This window comes from Salmo salar, chromosome 18, assembly GCF_965601325.2.
Source record: "Salmo salar chromosome 18, fSalSal1, whole genome shotgun sequence".
Classification (NCBI taxonomy): domain Eukaryota; kingdom Metazoa; phylum Chordata; class Actinopteri; order Salmoniformes; family Salmonidae; genus Salmo; species Salmo salar.
The window spans coordinates 92,896,161-92,906,160 of record NC_138308.1 but is presented as its reverse complement, the minus strand read 5'-3'; the positions used below and the strand labels follow the sequence as shown (position 1 = coordinate 92,906,160).

The following is a 10,000-nucleotide window of genomic DNA, read 5'->3' as shown; positions in this document are numbered from 1 at the left end:
ATTCGACAAACTGTTAAACGTAGCAACTAATGTTAGCTTGCTAGCATAGCTAACGTTGGGCTAGCATTGTTTAGCTCATAGAAAGCCAGCCAGCTAATAACTTGAGGTTGCTTGTTATAAACTTGAAGTCGGCTAGCTAATCAAATGCATGTTTTAGTTAAACATTTCCTTACCCGACTGAAGTTATTAATTTGCCTTCTTGCATGTCCTCTGTTTACATAGTAGGGCAATGATGTGAATCACCCATGCATTCTAGCTAGCTAGCTACTACTGTACTACCCATGTTCACTTCTGGCAAGTTCTTCTCCCTGCCCCCCTAATTTTAGCAATACATGAAGTACCCTAAACATTAACATATCATAGTCTTGCCCAAAGAGATCAGACTACAGCAAGTATGACCAACCAAACCAGAAGAGATGTCATCTTTCATCAAGTCAACCTAACATGTCTGTCTAATGCAACATTTTACTACAGACTTAAAACACACAGAGCAAGTGCAACCTAAACTTTATTTGACAGGATGAAATAATGCATGAGGCAAACATGGAAAGACTGAAGAGTGAAAGTGTCGACTCTGTGAAGGTGTCGACTCTGTGAAGGTGTCTTTCATCTCCCTCTGTTGTTCAGCCTCAGAAATACATTATTGTGATTCTGGATGGCTGAACACCTGTAAACAGGGAAGGACATTTACATGTCTATGGGACAGTTTTCCAACCATAACATTTATCTCTCTCTCTGTCTTTCTCTCTCTCTCTCTCTCTCTGTCTCTCTGTCTCTCTGTCTCTCTCTCTTTCTCTCTGTCTCTCTGTCTCTCTGTCTCTCTCCTCTCTCTCTCTCTCTGTCTCTCTCTCTCTCTGTCTCTCTCTCTCTCTGTCTCTCTCTCTCTCTCTCTCTCTCTCTGTCTCTCTCTCTCTCTCTCTCTGTCTCTCTCTCTCTCTCTCTCTCTCTGTCTCTCTCTCTCTCTCTGTCTCTCTCTCTCTCTCTCTCTCTGTCTCTCTCTCTCTCTCTCTCTCTGTCTCTCTCTCTCTCTGTCTCTCTGTCTCTCTGTCTCTGTGTAAACAGTGAAGGACATTTAGATGTCTATGGGACAGTTTTCCAACCATAACATTGTAAAACACTTACAGTGGGCTGAGTTTTTCCAACTTGAGACCCTAAGGAGGATGAATGACCTATTGAACTACAGCAACCTTCTAACTATTCATATTAATTTTTATATTTAACTAGGCAAGTCTTGTTCATATGAATTTGAGACTAAAATGGAGGGCCTGTCTCTCTGAGCTTTTCCGTTGTCAACCACAACACCCTCTTGCAGGTACTGAATTCTTCATAGTCTCTGCGTCTTAATGCAGGGGAGGTGGAGAGAAAAGAGAGAGAGGGGGAGAGAGGGAGGGGGGGGGGAAATAGGGAGGGGCGTTAAAATGTACGGGCCGTGCTGGGGGTCATCGCCTTGGACACCTACATGGGCTTCTGATGCTAGTTGACCTCCACTGGATCCGTTTCCTAAAATCTGGACAGTTGTTGCTCAATATGCAATATGTGACTAGAATGGCGTTGTAAACAACAGCCAACTTTCTGGGACATAGACATGTCTTATATGGTCAGAATGCTTAAATGATTCTTAATCTAACTGCAATGTCTAATTTACAGTAGCTATTACAGCGAAGGAATACCATGTTATTGTTTGAGGATAGTGCACAGCAACAAAACACTTTTATCAAGGCAATTGGTTTAATACATTCACCTCCAAGCTTACTCCGTGCTTCTACATCTGCATTGCTTGCTGTTTTGGTGTTTTAGGCTGGGTTTCTGTACAGCACTTTGTGACATCTGCTGATGTTTAACAGGGCTTTATAAAATACATTTGATTGATTGTTGAAACTCTTGTAAAAAGGTTTTTATTTTGAGCCCTGACCCCTACAGAAAGATGCTGCTGTTAATGATCACTGTGGTTTATAAAGTAGGCTATAGATTCTTAATTCCCACCCTCATTCAGAATATTACTAACAATATAAAGATATTGAAGCACATTTGTTTTACTATACTAGTAATGTTGTGTGTGGGTTCCCATGGTTGATTCCAGTAAAAGTACTTCCTGTGGAGCCTCATTCAGTCCTCATGCTGCCGCTCACCCAGTCATTTATGATGCAGTTCTACCATTTTATTTAGGATGCTCAATGTGTTATCGGTCTATCATGCAAACAAACACTTCTTACTGATTACGTTTGTACAAATACAAATCTTTCAATCAATCATTCACTGGTGTAGTCACAAGGGTGGCGTCAACCAGGCTAGTAGGACTCTTCTATTGAAGAGAATAAGAATGTTTCAGCCAAAGGACCCCTAACCCTAATTCCACAGGAACTACAGAAACATCTCTCTCTCTCTCTCTCTCTCTCGGTTCTCTCTCCCTCTCTCTCTCGGTTCTCTCTCTCTCGGTTCTCTCGCTCTCGGTTCTCTCTCTCCCTCTCTCTCTCGTCTCTCTCTCTCACACACACAATTCAATTTGCTTTATTGGCATGACGTAACAATGTACATATTGCCAAAGCTTACTTTGGATATTTACAATATGAAAATAATAAGAATCAAAATTGTCAATGGAACAACAGTAACAACACAAGTCAAGGGTCAAAATAACCATACACTGAACAATAACAATAAGCGTACAGTAGAGGACATGTGCAGGTTGATTGGTCTGTCAGACACTGTCCCTCATCTTATGGCAGGCAGCAATGTAGTGCGCTGCCAACACACAGCTCTCTGCGTCCTCCCCCAACAGGACGGGTAGCCTATTCTCATCAGAGAGGTCTTTGAAACCTTGAATAAGGGTTTCAAATTTGGGGAAATGACACTCTCTAATTGTTTTATATTTTTGACATTTTGTCAGGAAATGCAGCTCTGTCTCAGGTTCTGCTGTTGTGCAGTGGTTGCACAGCCTTTCCTCTACAGGGAGCCACGTTTTCCTGTGTCTACCCTTCTCAATGACTAGGCTGTGCTCACTGAGCCTGTACTTTCTCAAGGTTTTTCTAAGGTTTTGATCAGTAACCATGGTCAAATAGTTTACTCTCATACTCACACTCTGTCTCTCTGTCTCTCTGTCTCTCTCTGTCTCTCTCTGTCTCTCTCTCTGTCTCTCTGTGTCTCTCTGTCTCTCTCTGTGTCTCTCTGTGTCTCTCTGTGTCTCTCTCTGTGTCTCTCTCTGTCTCTCTCTGTGTCTCTCTCTGTGTGTCTGTCTTTACTCCTCCTTGCTCTAGTAGCTGTAATGACAGAAAATGCTTACTATTAGACAGTGACACATACTCTCCGTTACTCAGCTGGAGGATGTTTCACAAGTCCGGACATGTGGAGGATGTCAGCTCCACTGTGTCTGTGTTGATCTGAGGGCCTTGGGCTTCACCTGGCCGGTTAGAGCTGTGGTTAGTCGTCTCTCTAACAACACACTACAACACACTACACTACTACAACACACTACACTACTACACACTACACTACAACACACTACACTACTACACACTCTACTACTACACTACACTACAACACACTACACTACAACACACTATACTACAACACACTACACTACTACACACTACACTACTACACTACTACACACTACACTACTACACACTACACTACAACACACTACACTACAACACACTACACTACAACACACTACACACTACACTACAACACACTACAACACACTACACTACTACACACTACACTACTACACACTACACTACAACACACTACACTACAACACACTACACTACACACTACACTACAACACACTACACTACAATACACTACACTACAACACACTACACACTACTACACACTACTACACACTACACACTACTACACACTACACTACTACACACTACAACACACTACACACTACAACACACTACACTACAACACACTACACTACTACACATTACACTACAACGCACTACACTACAACCACACTACACTACAACACTACACTACAACACACTACACTACTACACACTACACTACTACACACTACACTACAACACACTACACTACTACACTACAACACACTACTACACACTACTACACACTACAACACACTACATACTACACACTACATACAACACACTACACTACTACACTACAACACACTACTACACACTACTACATACTACACACTACACACTACACTACATACTACACACTACACTACTACACACTACAACACACTACTACACACTACACTACTACACACTACACTACTACACACTGCACTACAAAACACTACACTACAAAACACTACACTACTACACACTACACAACTACACACTACACTACACTATAACACACTACACTACTACACACTACACTACTACACTACTACACACTACACTACACTACAACACACTACACTACACTACTACACACTACACTATAACACACTACACTACACTACTACACACTACACTATAACACACTACACTACTACACACTACACTATAACACACTACACTACACTATAACACACTACACTACTACACACTACACTACTACACACTACACTACTACACACTACAACACACTACACACTACACTACTACACACTACACTACTACACACTGCACTACTACACACTACACTACTACACTACACTACAACACACTACACTACAACACACTAAACACTACACTACAACACACTACACTACAACACACTACACTACTACACACTACAACACACTACACACTACTACACACTACACTACTACACACTACTACACACTGCACTACTACACACTACACTACAACACACTACACTACAACACACTACACTACAACACACTACACTACTACACTACACTACTACACTACACTACAACACACTACACTACAACACACTAAACACTACACTACAACACACTACACACTACACTACACTACTACACACTACACTACTACACACTACAACACACTACACTACAACACACTACACCACTACAACACACTACACCACTACAACACACTACACCACACTACACTACTACACTACACCACTACTACACACTACACTACTCTACAACACACTACACTACAACACACTAAACACTACAACACACTAAACACTACAACACACTAAACACTACAACACACTAAACACTACACTACTACACACTACACTACTACACACTACAACACACTACACTACTACAACACACTACACTACAGCACACTACACTACAGCACACTACACTACTACAACACACTACACTACAACACACTAAACACTACACTACAACACACTACACTACTACAACACACTACACTACACTACACTACAACACACTACACTACAACACACTACACTACTACACTACACTACACTACACACTACACTACACTACTACACACTACACTACAACACACTACACTACACTACTACACTACTACACACTACAACACACTACACTACAACACACTAAACACTACACTACAACACACTACACACTACACTACACTACTACAACACACTACACTACAACACACTGCACTACAACACACTGCACTACAACACACTACACTACAACACACTACACTACAACACACTACACTACAACACACTACACTACTACACACTACACTACAACACACAACACACTACACTACACCATAACACACTACACTATAACACACTACACTATAACACACTACACTACAACACACTACACTACAACACACTACACTACAACACACTACACTACAACACACTACACTACAACACACTACACTACTACACACTACACTATAACACACTACACTACTACACTATAACACACTACACTACAACACACTACACTACAACACACTACACTACAACACACTACACTACAACACACTACACTACTACACACTACTACACACTACACTACTACACACTACTACACACTGCACTACTACACACTACACTACTACACTACACTACAACACACTACACTACAACACACTACACTACAACACACTACACTACAACACTACACTACACTACTACACACTACACTATACTACAACACACTACACTACAACACACTAAACACTACACTACAACACACTACACACTACACTACACTACTACACACTACACTACTACACACTACAACACACTACACTACAACACACTACACTACAACACACTACACCACTACAACACACTACACCACTACAACACACTACACCACACTACACTACTACACTACACTACTACACACTACACTACACTACAACACACTACAACACACTAAACACTACAACACACTAAACACTACAACACACTAAACACTACACTACACTACTACACACTACAACACACTACACTACTACAACACACTACACTACTACAAGACACTACACTACAACACACTACACTACTACACTACACTACAACACACTACACTACAACACACTAAACACTACACTACAACACACTACACTACAACACACTAAACACTACACTACAACACACTACACTACAACACACTACACTACTACAACACACTACACTACAACACACTACACTACTACAACACACTACACTACACTACACACTACACTACACTACTACACACTACCACTACAACACACTACACTACTACACACTACACTACAACACACAACACACTACACTACACCATAACACACTACACTACAACACACTACACTACAACACACTACACTACAACACACTACACTACACTACAACACACTACACTACACTACAACACACTACACTACAACACACTACACTACAACACACTACACTACAACACACTATACTACTACACACTACACTACAACACACTACACTACAACACACTACACTACAACACACTACACTACAACACACTACACTACAACACACTACTACACACTACACTACTACACACTACACTACTACACACTACTACACACTACACTACTACACTACACTACAACACACTACACTACAACACACTACACTACAACACACTACACTACAACACACTACACTACAACACTACACTACACTACTACACACTACACTATACTACAACACACTACACTACAACACACTAAACACTACACTACAACACACTACACACTACACTACACTACTACACACTATACAACACACTACACTACAACACACTACACTACAACACACTACACCACTACAACACACTACACCACACTACACTACTACACACTACACTACACTACAACACACTACACTACAACACACTAAACACTACAACACACTAAACACTACACTACACTACTACACACTACACTACTACACACTACAACACACTACACTACTACAACACACTACACTACACTACACACTACACTACACTACAACACACTACACTACAACACACTAAACACTACACTACAACACACTACACTACTACAACACACTACACTACACTACACTACAACACACTACACTACAACACACTACACTACTACAACACACTACACTACATAACACTACACTACACTACTACACACTACACTACAACACACTACACTACACTACTACACACTACACACTACACTACACTACTACACACTACACTACAACACACTAAACACTACACTACAACACACTACACACTACACTACACTACTACAACACACTACACTACAACACAACTGCACTACACTACTACACACTACACTACAACACACTACACTACACTACTACACACTACACACTACACTACACACTACACTACAACACACTAAACACTACACTACAACACACTACACACTACACTACACTACTACAACACACTACACTACAACACACTGCACTACACCATAACACACTACACTATAACACACTACACTATAACACACTGCACTACAACACACTACACTACAACACACTACACTACTACACACTATACTACTACACACTATACTACTACACACTACACTATAACACACTACACTACTACACTATAACACACTACACTACAACACACTACACTACACTACACTACAACACACTACACTACTACACACTACACTACTACACACTACACACTACACTACACTACAACACACTACACTAAAACACACTACACTAAAACACACTACACTACAACACACTACACTACACTACAACACACTACACTACTACACACTACACTACACTATAACACACTACACTACTACACACTACACTACACTACTACACACTACATTACTACACACTACACTGCTACACACTACACTACAACACACTACACTACACTACAACACACTACACTACTACACACTACACTACACTACTACACACTACACTACACTACTACACACTACACTACTACACACTACACTACACTATAACACACTACACTACAACACACTACACTACACTACAACACACTACACTACTACACTACACTATAACACACTACACTACTACACACTACACTACACTACTACACACTACACTACTACACACTACACTGCTACACACTACACTACAACACACTACACTACACTACAACACACTACACTACTACACACTACACTACACTGCTACACACTACACTACTACACACTACACTGCTACACACTACACTACTACACACTACACTGCTACACACTACACTACAACACACTACACTACACTACATCACACTACACTACTACACACTATACTACTACACACTACACACTACACTATAACACACTACACTACCAACACACTACACTACTACACTATAACACACTACACTACTACACACTACACTACTACACACTACACTACAACACACTACACTATAACACACTACACTACTACACTACACTACAACACACTACTCTATAACACACTACACTACACTACAACACACTACACTACAACCCAGACACACTACACATGTGGGACAGACTCTTGGTGATTGACTAGCTAGCGAGCCTGATTGCTGTGGTCTAGAGGGAGTCGTCATGGCGATGATGTAATGAAACCAAGGCCTCTGGGAGAGTATATAAACGACCCAAATGCATTCCCTCCAGGAAGTAACATTCCCCACGGGCCAATCAGGGACGAGCGCCTAGACCATTTATCTGCTAGTCTTGACCTATAACCTTTAATGACGGAGGGAAGGAGGAAGAGGAGGGAGAGAGCGGAGGAGGGAGAGGAGGATGGAGAGAGAGAGGAGGAAGTAGAGATGTCTGGAGAGAGTGAGAGGAGGAAGGAAGGAAGGAGGGAGGGAGGGAGAGAATGTTGAGGGATGTGATTTGACAAACTTTTTAATATCCCTGGAGATGACAGAGGGGGAAATAGAGAGAAATGGTGGTGACTGTCAGATCAAAAGACAATGACTAAAAGGAGAAGGAGAGAGTGAGAGGGAGAGATCCTGTCCTTCAGCTTAACAGCGCAAATATTTACAGTGTGGCCTCAATTCTGTTTATGGTCCCCTGTACAAACACGTTGCCCTCATTCCTCTCTCGCTCCCTCCCTCTCTCCTTCCTTATCCCTCTTTTCTTTCCTCTCCTTCTCTCCTCTCTCTCCTCCTTTCCCTCTCTCCTTCCTCCTCTCCCTCTGTCCTTCCGTCTCATCCTTCTCTCCCTCCCCCTCTTCTGGGAGAGAGGGAGCAGAAAAATGAAAGAAAGCTTTTAAGCTCTGGAGTAAAAAGCAATAAAAGCTTCTGCTCTGTTTTCACTTTTCTTGTTCTGTCACTTTTTTCCTGTTTGGTTCCTGTCTGTCTGTCTGTCTGTCTGTCTGTCTGTCTGTCTGTCTGTCTGTCTGTCTGTCTGTCTGTCTGTCTGTCTGTCTGTCTGTCTGTCTGTCTGTCTGTCTGTCTGTCTGTCTGTCTGTCTGTCTGTCTGTCTGTCTGTCTGTCTGTCTGTCTGTCTGTCTGTCTCTCTCTGTCTGTCTAGTATCCCTTCCTTTTGTATGGAAATCCATTAACACCTGTTTCCATTTCAAAGATGAACAGAACATGAAGTATGTGAAACGA

The 10,000-nt window shown here is 41.5% G+C and overlaps 1 protein-coding gene across 2 annotated transcripts in view; it reads left to right on the top strand.

Annotated features, from left to right (window-relative positions):
• LOC106578106 (1-phosphatidylinositol 4,5-bisphosphate phosphodiesterase beta-3-like) overlaps positions 1–10,000 on the top strand; it is a 101,806-nt gene that overhangs the window by 31,531 nt on the left and 60,275 nt on the right. The gene's annotated exons all lie outside the window — the stretch shown is intronic.